Source organism: Phyllobates terribilis, unplaced genomic scaffold, assembly GCF_046119375.1.
Source record: "Phyllobates terribilis strain yellow unplaced genomic scaffold, ASM4611937v1 Scaffold_6__1_contigs__length_29720123, whole genome shotgun sequence".
Taxonomy (NCBI): Eukaryota; Metazoa; Chordata; class Amphibia; order Anura; family Dendrobatidae; genus Phyllobates; species Phyllobates terribilis.
In genome coordinates this window covers 23,922,576-23,939,668 of record NW_027362766.1, presented here as the reverse complement: position 1 = coordinate 23,939,668, position 17,093 = coordinate 23,922,576, and the positions used below count along the sequence as shown (strand labels likewise).

The following is a 17,093-nucleotide window of genomic DNA, read 5'->3' as shown; positions in this document are numbered from 1 at the left end:
TAGCTCTGAAAAAATATTTGGGCTTCTAGCGGTGTGTGGGACTTGGTCTATTAGTCCATCTATACTGACCTCCATCAGGTTGCAAATTAAAAATAATTTTTTTCTGCATCTAACCCAGCCAATAGTTTTGGCCTAATACCACAGTTTGGCCACTCAGCTCTGCTCGGTTACCATCCATTGTTTTTTTGTGCAAACAACTCCAGAGTTGTGAATTAGTTAACCACCAAAATGAGTGGAAAAAGGCCTGCTGCTGGTGGAAAGGGGAATAGGCGTGTTGGGAAGGGGAAAAAAGGTTGTGTCCGTGGGGTAGGTGCAGAAGAAAGACCATCTTCCAGCCAAACTAAAATGTCTACTTCTTTTAGCGGACAATGTGATAAGATCCCTTTCTTACGGCCACGCCAATCGCTACAAATTCCAGATGAGGCACAAAAACAGCAGGTGTTTCAACGGATATCAAGTGCTCCTTTAAGTGGGCTCTCCTCCACATCAACTTCAACATCACAAATACTCCAGTCCTCAAAGGTGTCACCCAAATCGCACTTGCTTCCTCACAGCTCCCAAATCTCCAGCTGCCCGTCTGAGTATGAGGTAGAACAGATGGTTGAGTCTGCAGAGCTGTTTACTCATACTATAGCCTGGGAATCAGAGGTCGACTCCAGCGCTTCTGTGAATCCAGACGAGGAAATGATCTGCACTGATGCCCAGAATCTTTATGAGTCGGATCCAGGACCAGACGCAGAAGGTTCTGACCATAATGTAGACCCTCATTCCCAAACTGTAACTCCTGTTGGTGGAGACAATGAGGAAGACGATGATAAGACTCAAATACCTGATTGGAGCGACAACTTTAGTTTTTTGTCAGGGCAGGAACAGGTTGGCTCTGAGGACGACGGGTGTGATAACGCACAGGGTGATGATGATGAGGTCGGAGATCCCACTTACTGTCAACCCACAGTCAGCCAAGAGATGAGGTCAGCAGAGGAGGTGGAGGAAGATGCTAGTGACGACGAGGTCAGGTTGCGCCTTCCTGGACAGAGACGTAGTACTGGAAGCACGTCAACAACTGCATCCTCAAACACAACTCTGCCTCTCACCACAAGTCGTGGTGGCTCTTCAGGTCGCATGGGTGCTAAGCCTTGCATAGCCTGGGCATTTTTTCAGATCGATAAAGATGACCCAACTCGTGTTATCTGTAACATTTGTCAGCAAAAGCTAAGTAGAGGCCAAAAAATACATAGTTTGAGTACTTCATGCATGAACCGGCACATGGACATGAAGCATAAGTTGCAGTGGGAAGCTCAGTGTGCTACAATGCGGTCTAGCCGGCCGGGCCAACCACCGTCTGCCATATCTTGTGCATCCGCGGCCTCTTCATCCTCTGTGACTGGGGGGACAGCAGTCACACCTGTTTTGGGGCACAGACCTGCCACCTCTTTACCCGCAACAGCCAGCGTGATTGGCAGGTCATCATTTTCTTTGGAGGTGGTAACACCAGCTGGTCTTGAGCGCTGTCCGACATCGATAGCACCACCTTTGGATCAAGGCAACCTAACATGTCCGCCTGCATCTTCCTCACAGACCGGCAGTTTGCCGGGGACACCCTTATCAACCCCGTCTAAGCACAATAGCCAGCCCTCGGTCCCTCAGATGTGGACAAGTAAAAGACCATTTCCTCCTAGCCATGAGAAAGCTAAGAGGTTGAATTTCACCATCTGCAAGCTCTTGGCTACAGAAATGCTGCCTTTCCGCCTGGTGGACACAGAGGATTTTCGAGACCTTATGTCCGTCGCAGTGCCCCAGTACCAGATGCCCAGTCGGCACTACTTCTCAAAGAAAGGTGTGCCTGCGCTCCACCAGCATGTCGCACACAACATCACCGCTTCTTTGAGAAACTCTGTGTGTGACAGGGTGCATTTCACCACAGACACTTGGACGAGTAGGCATGGACAGGGGCGTTACATGTCGCTGACTGGGCACTGGGTAACTATGGTGACAGCAGGACAAGGGGCTGCTGTCCAAGTCTTGCCGTCCCCACGAGTTGTGCGTCAATCCTCTTTATGTCATTTTTCCTCCACTGCTTCTGCCTCCTCAACCTCCTCTCGGTCTTCCACCTGCACCCAAAGGCTGTCTGGTCATGCCACAAGCTTTCTAACTGCGCAGAAGGGATCCTGCACACCTCCTTACTATGCTGGCAGTAGGGCTCAACGTCATCAGGCGGTTTTTACATTGAAATGTCTGGGAAATGTGAGTCACACAGCTGAGGAGTTGTGGTCAGCTCTGGAGAACCAATTTCATGAATGGTTGTCTCCACTGGACCTGAAACCAGGGAAGGCCGTGTGCGACAATGCTGCAAACCTGGGTGCGGCCCTTCGCCGGGGCAATGTCACACACGTGCCTTGTATGGCTCACGTGTTGAACCTGGTTGTCCAGCAATTTTTAGCCCACTATCCCAGACTAGATGGCCTTCTGCAGAGGGCACGGTCGCTGTGTGCTCACTTCCGCCGTTCGCATCCCGCAGCTCAGCGACTTACATCTCTACAGAAGTCGTTGGGCCTGCCACTTCACCGGCTAAAATGCGATGTGCCTACCCGGTGGAATTCAACTCTGCACATGTTGCAGCGACTGTGGCAGCACCGACAAGCCCTGGTGCAATACGTTCTGACGTATAGCCTGGGCCAACGAGATTCAGAGGTGGGGCAAATCACGCTGGAGGAGTGGTCTCAGATCAGGGACCTATGCACCCTTCTGCACAGTTTTGAAATGGCGACGAAGATGTTTAGTGCTGACGATGCCATTATCAGCATGACTATTCCGGTGATTTACATGCTGGAGCACATGTTAAACAGAATTCGGAGTCAGGTGGTGGCACAAGAGGAGGTGGAGGAAGTAGAGGAGGAGGAGTTGTATGCGGAAGGGCTAACATCTGCAAGGTCCAGACGGTCGGCAGCACCAAGGCGGCAGGCATGTGAGGGTGGGGGAGATGATTTTACCAGGGCGCATGGTAGCAGCCAAACTAGTGAGGAAGGTGCAGGAGCCCAGGAAGAAGTGGAGGACGAACTGATGGAAGACTCATCAGATGAGGGAGACCTTGATCACATTTCTGTTGTGCGAGGTTGGGGGGAGAGGACAGAGGAAGGAAGCATGATTGCTACCTCGCCACCAACACAACAGGGACTTGGTGCTCCTGGATGCGCAACACACATGAGTGCCTTCTTGCTGCACTACCTGCAACATGACCCTCGAATTGTGAGAATTAGAAATAATCCTGACTACTGGGTTGCCACACTGTTAGATCCCCGGTACAAAAGTAAATTTGCAGAAATTATTCCTGCCATAGAAAGGGATGCACGCATGCAGGAGTATCAGCAGAGACTGTTGCAGAATCTTACATGTGCTTTTCCACAAAATACCAGTGGTGCACGTAGTGAATCTCACAGTTCCAACTTGCCAACCGTGGGACCGTCAAGTGTTCAGCACTCAAACCGTAACAGAACCACAGTATCTGCTGGTAACATCAATTTTGCGGAATCATTTCACCACTTTTTTAGCCCATCCTTTGCAAGGCCACAGGAGACAAGAAGTCTGACACATAGTCAACGCCTAGAGACGATGGTACAGGAGTATCTCCAAGTAAACATTGAAGCCACGACTGTGTCACTGGACCCTTGCTCTTTTTGGGCTTCCAATCTGGATAAATGGCCGGAGCTAGCCACTTACGCCTTGGAGATCTTGTCATGCCCCGCAGCCAGCGTTCTGTCTGAACGTGTGTTCAGCGCTGCTGGTGGTGTGCTGACAGATAAGCGCACGCGGCTCTCCACTGATAATGTAGACAGACTCACGTTCATAAAGATGAACAAATCATGGATCCGAAACGACTTTTCTACCCCTGTGTCATCCTGGGGAGAGTAAAAGCTTGATGATTGGTTAAAATCACCCTACCAACCGTTTTAAGCTTTCAAATTACTAATCATGTTTATCTGTATCTTGACTGGAAAATAATTTGGGCTTTGTAGCAGTGTGCAGCACTGATCCTATTAGGCCATCTATAATAAGCTTCACCAGATTTAAAATTAAAAATAATTTTTAGCTGCATCTAGCCCGGAAAATAATTTTGGGGCTCCGAGATGCGCAAGACACATAAGTGCCTTCTTGCTGCACTACCTGCAGCATGACCCTCATATTGTCAGAATTCGAAGTAATCATGACTACTGGGTTGCCACACTCTTAGATCCCCCAAACTTTTCGATCAACCTTTTCATTTTAATAAAGACCAAAAAAATGGTCATTTTTGAAATTATAAGCATTAGCAGGTTGTTAGAAACTGAAATCAAACAGTTTTCAACTCAAAACTTTATTCTAGGTGATGTTACATTTTCACATAGGACCCCTTGATCGAAAGGAGCTTCTGAACTCTCTCGTCCATTGAATTTGTCAGGTTTTGGATGGTTTCTGCTTCAATTGTTTTGCATGAGGACAGAATACCCTCCCAGAGCTGTTGCTTAGATGTGAACTGCCTCCCGCCATCATAGACACTCCTTTTAATGATGCTCCAAAGGTTCTGAATGGGGTAGAGGTCAGGGGAGCATGGGGGTCACACCATAAGTTTGTCCCCTTTTATGCCCATATCAGCCAGAGATGCAGATGTTTTATGTGCAGCATGAGATGGTGCATTATCATGCAGAAAAATGATCTTGCTGTGAAATACACGGTTCTTCTTCTTGAACCATGGCAGGAAGTGCTGTTTGAGAAAATCCACATACATTATGGAGTTCATCTTTAGCGCCTTCAGGGATCCTAAAGGGGCCGACAATCTCTCTCCCCATGATTCCAGCCCAAAACATTACTCCACCTCCTCCTTGTTGGCGCTGTAGCCGTGTTTGCGTGGGGTGTCCATCAACCAGCCATCCTCCACTCCATTCATCTGGACCATCGAGCGCTGCACGGCACTCATCCGTGAACAAAACAGTTTTGAAATCAGTCTTCATGTAATGTTTGGCCCACTGGAGCCGTTTCTGCTTGTGTGAAGTGGATAGAGGAGGTCGACAGGATGGCATATGCACAGCTGCAAACTTCTGAAGGACCCTGCATCTTGTTGTTCGGGGGACGTTGGAGGCACAAGCAGCTTCAAAAACTTGTCTGCTGCTATAACAAGGCTTTTTTGCCGCTGCTGTTTCAACCTGACGTAATTGCCTGTAGGAAAGAGTCCTCAATTTGCCCTTATCAGCACGCACACGTGTGTACTGTGAATCAGCTACATACTTCTTGATTGCCAAGACACTTCATCCTGATCATCGCACAATGTTGATTGTAGTCATGCCTTGACCTAAACACTCCACAATTTGTTGCTTCTCAGCAGCCGACACATCCTTTTTCTTTCCCATTTTGGCAGAAAATGTAGGCTGCTTAATAATGTGAGAGAGCCTTCTTAAGTAGTCTTGCCTTTCATTGGACACACCTGCCAAACTAATTAGCACAGGTGTCTGCAATTGCTTACAGTGATATAAAGAGCCCTGACACACATCACCATCAATGAGTTTAACTGACAAACAAGCACATTCTTCCCTTATCACTCCTAAACACTTTTTGCATAATAATTTGGAACGCGGTGTACATGTGCTTTTCCACAAAACACCAGTGGTTCACGTAGTGAATCTTACAGTTCTAACTTGCCAACCGTGGTCTGCATGGAATTGTTCAATAAAGGGCCCAAAATTAAGATAACATAGATGGGAGAGGTCTCTATGAATAGGAATTCCTAAGTATTTGATACCCTGTGAGGGCCAGGCAAAGGGAAAGTTGGACTGGATGGAATCCTATATGGATTTAGGGAGGGAGACATCGAGGGCCTCAGACTTCGCTGCATTGATTTTAAAATTTTACCATGTAACAAAGTGATCTATTTCAGCCATAACAGCAGGGATGGATATATGTGATTGAGTGATATATACTAGGACATCATCAGCAAATAGAGAGCACTTGTACTCGGTGCCTCCCACCTCAATCCACCTAATATTGGGGTTATGGCGAATTGATGAGAGCAGGTGCTCCGTCACTAGGATGTATAAGAGAGGGGACAGAGGACATCCCTGCCTTGTCCCATTGGTGATTGTGAAAGGTGATGAAAATGTTCTGACGCACCCCCTGGGCCTTGGGACACCCGGAGCCGGACCCTTTTTGGTGGATGCTGGTGGTTGTAGTCTTCGTGGCGGCGATCCGGTTCCGTGGCTCAGGGCGGTCAAACCAGTGGCGGAACTATTTATGTGGTTTTGATGTTTAAATGTCCGACTACGCCACCCGTGGATTGCGGTCAGAGTGAACCGCCGCTACAGGGCAGACCGCTAAGGCTGGTGTTGTGGGTGCAGCAGAGCGTAGCATAACTCACCACGGGAGGAGTATAGCCTCAGGGCAGTGTATGCGGAGGATGGGGGTGATGGTGCAGGGCAGCAGCAGTAACGACACGGAGTCAGTGATGCAGTTCAGGGCCTTTACTCAAAGTTCTTATTATCCAGACCACGTCTGCAGGTAACGGCTGCCCACGTCGTACTGTGCTCACCAGGTGAGGGGCTCAGACAACTCCCAGATAACTTTGGAGCGCTTCACAGGACCCCCTTTGTGTGTCCTTTGTCTGGCCTTTCTTACCAACACTTCTGTCCGGCTGCCTCGGGCCTCCTCTTGGTAAACTTGGCGCCAGTTTCCCTGACCCTATGTGGTGCCTTCCTAGCGGGTGGAGCAAGGGGCTGCGCCACATAAAATGTCAGAGCCTCCGGTTTCTAGCTGAGGGTCGTTTCCTGCCTCCACTAGTTCGGGGACCGGTCTCCCCCTTTGGCCTGACCCCTCCACGCAGGTGGATTCGGGCGTGCGGTGGCGACTCGCCCGTCCGCACCCCTGGGATCCCTTCATTCCTCGTTCCTGGAGCCTTCTCCGCTCCTCTTCCTTCCTTCTCCCTCTTGCAGGCCTGGGCCTCTGTTACTAGGCCCGCCTCCGGAGCAGAGCTCATGCAGAGCCCCTGCTCCCTGCCACTTCTGCTCAGACTTCTCTGCACTGAACTAAGATGGTGCCCACCTTTTATACTCCCTTCTCAATGCACCCAGGAACTGCTTCCTCCCTGCTCCTGCACTGCAGGGTTCCCCTTCCTCAGTGTTCCCTCCCCCCACTCCAGCCAGGGACAGGGACTGTCGTGCCCATCTCAGGGGCATATTGGTCGCCCTGCCCCACGGCAATGTGGTGTAATGCATGCAGGTGTCGGGTCCTGATCCACACTCCATCCTTATCTGAGAGTGAGATATCACACCTCTGGGTGAGGTGCAATACGTCTGTAGCAACCGAGCCCTCGGTACTACAGTTCCATTTATCTTCAGCCTAGGTGACGTATTGTGATACAGGGCTGTGATTTTGGCTATAAAAGGGTCCCCTAGACCCCTACCCCAAGCTTTTTAAGAGAATCATATATGGCGTGCCAGGAGACTCTATGGAATGCTTTCTCAGCATCCAACGAGAGTATCTACTTACAAATTTTTAACTGCATCTAGCCCAGGAAATACTTTGTGCCTAGTAGCAGTGTCTGCTAGTCAGCGGATTATCCCGGCTGTTAAGCAAGCTACACCACCTGTAGTTTGGACACTTAATTTTTTCAAAGGAAATGCTTCGGGACCACGGGATACTTAGTGAAGAGCATCAGGAGGCACCCCAAGGCATAGGGGCTGGGACTGGCACTAGGATGCCTTGCGGTGGACAGCCGAGCTCGATCCTTATAAAAGCTTTTTAACTGCAGCAGCTTTAGTGGACGCTACTGGAGCTGGAATTACGCGGCTGCTGGCACGAGACTTGCCCTCCAATAGATCCTTGTAAATGGATTTAAAGTGTATTCATTCAAATTAGAGGGACAATTTAAATTAAAAAGCTTAGAGCTGCCTCCACCACAGGGGGGCTCTCTCGACCCACCAGCGGACAGGCACCAGTATTGGGAGAGGGGGGCTGGCCGTCAGGGTTCACCGCGGCTCTGGCACAAACCCGGCGACACGGAGGTGGCACGGGCAGGAGCGGACTGGCCGTCTCGGCTTCTCACTTTTTGGATTTTAGAAGGGCATGACATGCCTATATCTGTGTCTCCCCCTCCTTTTACTCCTCCACCTCTTTTCTTTTCGCATGACTATATGTACTTGTCACTTTTCCATGTGTTAGTTGTGTCTTCTGAGCAGTTTGTCAGCTTTTGGACACCTTTGAAGGTGTTTTCTATGTGTTTCTATGTGTTTTTGTTTGCCTGCCATTGGTTTTAACGGTGTTCGAAGGTGTTCGACGAACAGTTCGACGAACAGTTCGGCGAACGCACGGGTGTTCGACGTACCGAACCGAACTCGAACACTACGGGGGTGGCTCAACACTACTTGCCACTAAGAGAATTGCTATTTCTTCCACCAGCACACAGGAAATGGTTGGAGATTTGAAACATGCTGCCTTTTGTTACCAGTCAGACATAAACTATCAGGATAATCCTAAAGTTCAGATAGGAAAAATGGATGTGGTCTGCATGTACTGCAGTGCCCTGAAATGGAAAGATGAACCGCCAGGTTTATGCTGTGCAAATGGCAAGATAAAACTTCCGCCTCTCCTGTCACCACTAGATCCCCTAAAGTCTCTGATGATAGGTACCAGTACAATATCAAAGCATTTCTTGGACAACATTAGGAAGTACAACTCCTGCTTCCAAATTACATCATTTGGGGCAACATAAGAAATGTTTACAACAGGATTTATGCTGACATTTAAAGTTCAAGGACAGGTTTACCACTCAATTGGCTCACTGCTTCCATTACAAGGAGAAGAACCTCAATTTCTTCAACTCTTCTTTATGGGAAATGCAGAAGCAGAGGCTCAGCGGAGATGCTCTTTAATTCCTAACACTCGCCTTGATATTGTCACTATTTTGCAGCAGTTCCTTCACTCCAACAATCTATATGTTCAACTTTTCAAGACTGCACTTGAATGCTTGCCAAATGACGATTACAAGGTTGTCATTCGAGCTGACAAAACACCACAAGGTGAACATCAGCGACGTTTCAATGCTCCCACATTTGATGAGGTAGCCATCTTGATTGTAGGTAATTATTTTCAAAGCCGTGACATTGTGCTTCAGAAAAGGAACAATAGTTTGCAACGAATAGCAGAAACTCACAGGTCCTAAGATGCTCTGCAATATCCAATCATCTTTTGGCAGGGACAGGATGGCTATCACTTTGGAATACCTCAGACAGATCCTACAACAGGCAACCCTTCAGGAAAAAAAGTGTCTGCCATGGACTTCTATGCCTATAGGATCATGACAAGATTTGCAGAGGAAAATCACATCTTGAAATGCAAACACCTCTTCCACCAATTTATTGTTGACATGTATGCAAAGATTGAGAGTGAACGTCTTTTATATATCCGACTAAATCAAAAGAAGCTCAGGGCAGAGGAATATATTCACCTTAGAGATGCTGTTGCAAATGATGCTGATCCAAAAGATTTGGGGAAAATGGTTATTCTTCCATCAACTGTCACTGGAAGCCCATGACACATGCATGAATACACACAGGATGCAATGACTTATGTGAGAAAGTATGGCCGTCCAGATCTTTTCATCACCTTTACTTGCAATCTTGTCTGGGAGGAAATTGGAGGGCACCTATTGACGGGCCAAAAAACAGTGAATCGCCATGACCTTATTGCTCGGGTTTTCAAACAGAAACTTTCAAAAATGACTAATCTCATCACAAAATCACATATTTATGGTGAGACGCAGTGCTGGATGTATTCAGTTGAATGGCAAAAAAGAGGCCTTCCTCACGCCCACATCTTGATTTGGCTGAAGCAAAAAATACAGCCTACCGAAATTGACAATATCATCAGTGCCGAATTGCCAGACCCTCAGATTGACCCATTGCTGTTTGACACCATCACAAAAAACATGATCCATGGTCCGTGTGGGAGTCTGAACAAAAAATTCTCCCTGTATGATTGATGGCAGGTGTTCAAAGCATTACCCACGATCCCTGGTCCAAGAAACCCAAACAGGACAAGATGGATATCCAGTCTACCAAAGAAGAAAGCCAGGAGATGGTGGTTTCATAGCAAAGCTCAAAATGCGTGTTGGATCATCACTCCAAGAGATAGAAATTGACAACAGGTGGGTAGTGCCTTACAACCCTTTGCTCTCAAAAATCTTCCAGGCCCACATAAATGTCGAATCTTGCCACTCTGTGAAATCAATCAAGTATATCTGCAAATATGTCCACAAAGGAAGTAATCAAGCAGTTTTTGAACTCCAGAAAAATGGACCTATTATTGATGAAGTGGAGGCATTCCAGATGGGCAGGTACATAAGCAGCAATGAAGCTATTTGGAGAATACTAGGATTCTCCATTCATGAACGCTACCCACCAGTTGTGCATCTGAGTGTGCACTTGGAAAATGGACAGAGAATTTACTTTAACCCAACAAACTTGCAGCAGCAGCTCCTAACACCACCTAAGACCACCCTCTTGGCATTTTTTGAGCTGTGTCAACAAGACCCTTTTGCAAAAACAATTCTCTACTGTCATTTACCAAAGTACTACACTTGGAATGCCTCCAGAAAAACACTGGAACGGAGGAAACGGGGGCTTGATTTTGAAGGCTATCCAGGGGTGAAAGCAACTGATACTCTTGGTCGCGTCTACACTGTTAATCCGTCAAATGCAGAGTGCTTCTACTTGCGCATGTTACTTCATGTTGTCAAAGGCCCTACATCATTTTCTGACCTGAAGACCGTCGGAGGCCATGTGTGTGAAACATTCAGGGAAGCTTGCCAAAGAAAAGGACCTTTGGAAAATGATGGACACTGGGACATGACCCTCAGTGAAGCAGCAGCCACACAAACCCCAAAGCGACTAAGACACCTCTTTGCTATTATTCTAACAATCTGTAGCATTTCAAATCCTCTTGAGATTTGGACAAAGTACAAAACTGATCTCAGCGAGGACATCCTCATGCAGATTAGAAGGGAAAATCCTCAGCAACTCATCAACTTCACTGAGGAAATGTTCAATGAAACTTTAATGCTCCATGAAGATCAGTGCATAGCAATGTCAGGAAAAGCCTTACAGTTGCTTGGTTTTGCCTTCTCCAATAAGAAATCCTGAAGGCATCCAAATGTGTAGGGAGATTTTCCTAGAAACAAACTACAATATTGATGAACTGACAGCATTTGTGTCTCAGAACGAGCCAATATTGGTGCCAGATCAAAGGGACGCCTATAACTGCATTTTAAGTTTCAGTGAAACCAACAAAGGTGGGATTGTCTCGCTTGTTGCTCCAGGTGGAACAGGAAAGACATTTGTAATCAACTTGCTCCTGGCAAAATTTCGACAACAAAAAAATATTGCTCTTGCAGTGGCATCTTCTGGAATTGTACCTACGCTTTTAAAAGGTGGCAGGACCTCACATTCGACATTCAAACTACCACTTAACCTGTCTCATAGTGACAGCCCCATGTGTAATATTGCCAAGGGATCAGGACTGGCCAAATTTCTTAAAAAATGCAGTGTCATCATTTGGGATGAATGCACCATGTCACACAAAAGGGCTCAGGAATCAGTGGACAGACTGCTGCAAGACCTGCATAGCAGCAAATATATTATGGGAGGAGTAGTTGTTGTTTTGGCAGGTGACTTCCGCCAAACACTACATGTTATTCCAAGATCAACCCCTGCAGACGAACTGAATGCCTGTCTCAAAGCATCGTACCTTTGGAGAAAAGTAAAGAAAATGTCACTGAAGACAAACATGAGGGTCTACATGACAGGTGATGTTTCTGCTGGACTGTTTTCGAGCCAGCTGTTGACTATTGGAGATGGCAAGTCACCAGTAAACTCAACCACTGGACAGATCACCTTCCCAAGCAACTTTTGTTGCATTGTGACTTCCATTGAGGAGTTGAAAGCAAAGGTTTTTCCAAACATTTAACTCCACTTCAAAAATTCTGGCTGGCTGTGTGAAAGGGCTATTCTAGCTCCTAAAAATGACAGTGTCAGCAAGATCAATCTTCAAATTCTAAATCTCCTTCCAGGTGTGTGCACAACCTACAAGTCAGTGGATACAGTAATAGACCCTGCTCAAGCATTATTTTATCCAAATGAGTTCCTCAATTCCTTGGAGCCACAAGGACTTCCTCCTCACAACCTTCTTTCTAAAACCTGGAGCACCTATTCTGCTATTGAGAAATTTGGATCCACCAAAGCTGTGTAATGGAACAAGACTCTTGATTAAGAACCTGTTTCCACATGTAATTGAGGCAACCATTTTGACAGGATGTGCCACAGGAGAAGATGTTTTCATTCCAACAATTCCTCTCATTCCATCTGATTTGCCTTTTGATTTTAAACGCCTACAGTTTCCTGTTCGACTGGCATTTGCTATGTCCATCAACAAGGCTCAGGGACAGTCCTTGAAAGTAGTTGGAATTGATTTACAATCTCCATGCTTTTCTCATGGTCAACTTTATGTGGCCTGTTCAAGAGTTGGAACAGCCAAAAATCTGTTCGTGTTTGCACCTGAAGGAAGAACTAAGAATGTCGTTTATCAAAAGGCTCTCGAATAAGGAGTAGAAGATTACTTCACATTTCTTGGCCAATTTTCTCCTTTTTTGTTTTCTTTATATGGCTGTTCTCACCAGCAGGACCGGTACCCTTCAGTTGACTATCTTCCCCCTGTTTGGATTCAGTGTTGCTGCTCCCTAACCCTCCCTCCTGTTTCTCCATACATTCACTATGGTTGTTTAATTTTCCCTCTATATTCCTCTCACTGCCCTCCTATAAATGGTGAATCCCCCATGATGTCACCTTTCTTATTTTACTAATTGCACATCACTACCATCAATTAACACTAGAGAGCCCGCAAGCATCGTCAATGCACAAGCGTCGGCCGTGTCACCCCTACCTGTTTCATGTTACTTGCATCATGCTGGATGCGTGCTGTGTTTCAGGTGTCGGTCACATCTGCACGGTGGCAGGCGCGGTTCATAAGCTCTTGTTTCACTGCGGTCTCGTTCCTGCCTTATTGTGCATGTGTCAGTGACTATCTGCTGTATCTTTGAGTGGACGAGGTTTCAGGGAAGCGTACCGCCAGATCCATTTCAGATGTTTAATGTGTGCCCTATTTCATTCTATTACCAAGATGCATTTCTCCAATGTCAGGGCCCATCAGTGATCCTCCCACAACTAGATATTATCTCATTGACTGCACAAATATATTGCCATATATATAGATGTACTATTCTTGTCTCCTCCTAGTCCATGGCACACAAAGGGGGTTCTTCACAATACAGTATATAATTCATATCTATGACATCCTCGGAAAGGAGTCTAATTATAGGATCAGACATATACCGTATTTTTCGGACAATAAGACGCACCGGACCATAAGACACACCTAGGTTTTAGAGGAGGAAAATAAAAAAAAATTAAGCAAAAAATGTGTTCATGATGCACTTTCAAGAGGGAGGGTATCTTCTGCTGACACTGGTATAGGGGTAATGTCCCCCAATTCTGACAATATCCCCATCCTGGTATATATGCCCCCCCTTCCTTTTATATGTGGTCCCCATCCCCATCCTGGTATGCCTGGCATCCCTCCATCTTGGTATGCATGGAACCCCTCCATTCTGGTATGCATGGCACCCCTCATCCGTATCCTGGTATGCATGGCACCCCTCATCCCTGTCCTTGTATGCATGGCACCCCTCATCCCTGTCCTGGTATGCATGGCACCCCTCATCCCTATCCTGGTATGCATGGCACCCCTCATCCTTATCCTAGTATGCATGGCACCCCTCATCCCTGTCCTGGTATGCATGGCACCCCTCATCCCTCTCCTGGTATGCATGGCACCCCTAATACCTATCCTGGTATGCATGGCACCCCTCATCCCTATCCTGGTATGCATGGCACCCCTCATCCTTATCCTGGTATGCATGGCACCTCTAATCCCTGTCCTGATATGCATGGCACCCCTCATCCCTATACTGGTATGCATGGCACCCCTAATACCTATCCTGGTATGCATGGCACCTCTCATCCCTATCCTGGTATGCATGGCACCCCTCATCCCTATCCTGGTATGCATGGCACCCCTCATCCTTATCCTGGTATGCATGGCACAGCAATCCCCATCCTGGTATGCATGGCACCCCTCATCCCTATCTTGATATGCATGGCACCCCTCATCCCTGTCCTGGTATGCATGGCACCCCTAATCCCTATCCTGGTATGCACGGCACCCCTCATCCTTATCCTGGTATGTATGGCCCCTCATCCTTATCCTGGTATCTATGGCCTCTCAACCTTACCCTGGTATGTATGGCCCCCTCATCTTTATCCTGTTATGTATGCCCCCTCATCCTTATCCTAGTATGCATGGTCCCCCTAATCCCCATCATGCTGCACATAAAAAAAAAAAATAAACACTCCTACTCACCTTTCTTCTCTCCTCCAGCGCTGCGTCCTGTCTGCCTGCACTGATCTCTCCATGTGAGCCGCGCATGGCATCATTACCATGCACGGCTCACAAGGAGAGATCAGCTGCCGGAAGTCACTACTCCCCACGCCAGGACTGTGTGTGTGGGGAGCAGTGACTTCATGCTGCTTAATAGCCGGCACACAGAGTAGCCAACGCGCGGCTCCTGCTGCTGCTGGGCTAACTCGTGTGCCCGCTTATTAAAGGGCATGAATATTCACCCCTCCCCACGCCCATGGGCGTAGAGAGAGGTTGAATATTCATGCCCTTTAACAGCGGGCACAGGCGATTCCGGCAACAGCAGGAGCCGCGATGCGGCTACACTGTGTACTGCTATTAAGGAGCATAAATATTCAGTGCTCCCCATGCCCCATGGCACATATATATATATATATCCATCTCAACTAACAGTCCTTCTGAGGCCTAATCCAGGTGCATATATTCAGTGGTGATAGCAGGAGTTGGCAGGCAGGCAGTGTATGTGGCAGACTGCAGTGCATAAAGTGCAAGAGGGTCCATAGCACGTTCCTGCTGCTGCTGTTCTTACAGATATTTGTAGACATAGCCCCAGATATCAGGGGCCAGGACTAATTTTTTTTTATCTTAATCCTGGTTATTTGATTAAAAAGCAAGGCAGGCAGGGTATGTGACAGACTGCAGTGCATACAACACAAGAGGGTCCATTGCACATTTTCACTGATCCTGCTGTTACAGACATTTGTAACCCAGGTATCAGGGGCCAGGGTTAATTTTTTTTTATCTTAATCCTGATTATTTGTTTAAAAAGCAGTCCAGAGTACACCATTTTTCTGCTCCATTCGCTAGTTAGCACTTCACAATACAGCCAGATCTTTTCCATATTACAGCGATAAAAATCTGGAAATTTGAACTGAAAGTGGAAAGTATTGACCTCCATTTCCATTTTGTTGCAGTGTGTCAGTGATGCTATTCACACAAGGTCGTTGTGAACAATAGTATTAGTAAACTAGAGGCCCGCTTTTTAAAATCGTGGTTCTCCGTCAGACATATCACATATAACCGCGTTCCAAATTCAGCCATTTCTGGCCACCATTTCCATTTTGTTGCAGTTTGTCGGTGAAGCTATTCACACGAGGTCGCTGTGAACAATAGCACTAGTAAGCTACAGGCACGCTTTTTAAAACCGTGGTTGTCCGTCAGACGTATCACAAATAAGTACGGTTTAAATACAGCCATTTGTAGTGAACGTGGAAAATACTGTCCTCCATTTAAAATGAACAAGGTGCGTGGCAAGGGACGGGGAAGTGAGCGTGATGGTGATGGTGCATGCAGAGGCCGAGGCCATGGGCAAGCTGATATTGTGCCACAACAAAACAACCACATCTTGTCGCTCGACCTTCCTGTCCCAATTACTAGGGGACCACTGAACACCATTATTGAACAAAGAGCAGTGTCAAAAGGTTTTTGATTGGATAGCAGATAATGCTTCCAGTCACTTTGCCACCACCACTCTTTCTTCCACACAGTCAAGTCTCAGTAGCTGTGAGTCTGGATTGTATATTCCTCACCCTGATCCTCTTTCCTCCCACCATGCCGAGTGCCCGGAGACAACTGATCCCACACTTGGAAACTCAGAAGAGCTGTTCACTTTTCCATTTATAGATTCAGGCCTCTCGCCCAGCCAGCTTCAAGTGGGTGAAGAGGAGAATGCGTGTAGCGATGCCCAAAGATTTAAGCAGCCACGATCACATGAAGGCAATGGTGGGAAAGTGCAATTACTGTCGCAAGAGGTGGATGATGATAAGACACAATTGCCAGAGAGTCAGGAGGAGGACCAGGGTGTGGAAGTGGAAGACGAGGTGGTGCATGATATAGTAACTGACCCAACCTGGCAAATGGACATGCAGATCGAGGAAAGCAGCACACAGGGGGAGGGAGGCGTAGCACCACAACAGGCAGGAAGAAGCAGTGTGGTGGCCGCAGACACAAGGCAGGAAAGCGTTCCCAGTAACACCAACACGACGAAAGTTGCCAGTACAACTGTTAGGTCTTCCCGAGTCTGGTTGTTTTTTAAAGAGCCTGCAGAAAACCCCAAAAAGGCTATTTGCCCAACTTGCCCGGCCAGCATCAGCAGGGGTAGCAAGACTAGAGGCCTGACCACCACCAGCATGATCAGGCACATGGCAGCAAAGCACCCAACTTGGTAGGCCAAATTCCAGGGTCCAGAAACAGTGTCTGCGGGTGATACCAATGCTTCTTCCACTGTTGCGTGTGCACACCAATCCCCTGTCAATGGCACATGCGAAGGTGCCTCCCACCCTGCATCTGTTGTTGCACACTCTCAACTAGCACCATCAGCAAACACATCCACATTCTTGTTCTTGCGCAGCGTTCAGTTGTCCCTACCCCAGTCCTGGGAATGCAAGCCAAATACGCAACCAACGCCCCACAGGCCACACTTCTAAATTCACACATTTTGCGAATGTTTGTGCTTGAAATGTTGCCTTTTAGACCAGTGGAGACGGAAGCTTTCCGCAACCTGATGGCGGCGGCCGTCCCTCGGTATTCAGTCCCCAGCCTCCACT

At 47.4% G+C, this 17,093-nt stretch overlaps 1 pseudogene; it reads left to right on the top strand.

Annotated features, from left to right (window-relative positions):
* The first annotated feature begins 9,292 nt into the window (after positions 1–9,292).
* On the top strand, positions 9,293–11,159 carry LOC141152594 (uncharacterized; annotated as a pseudogene).
* The last annotated feature ends 5,934 nt before the right edge of the window (positions 11,160–17,093 follow it).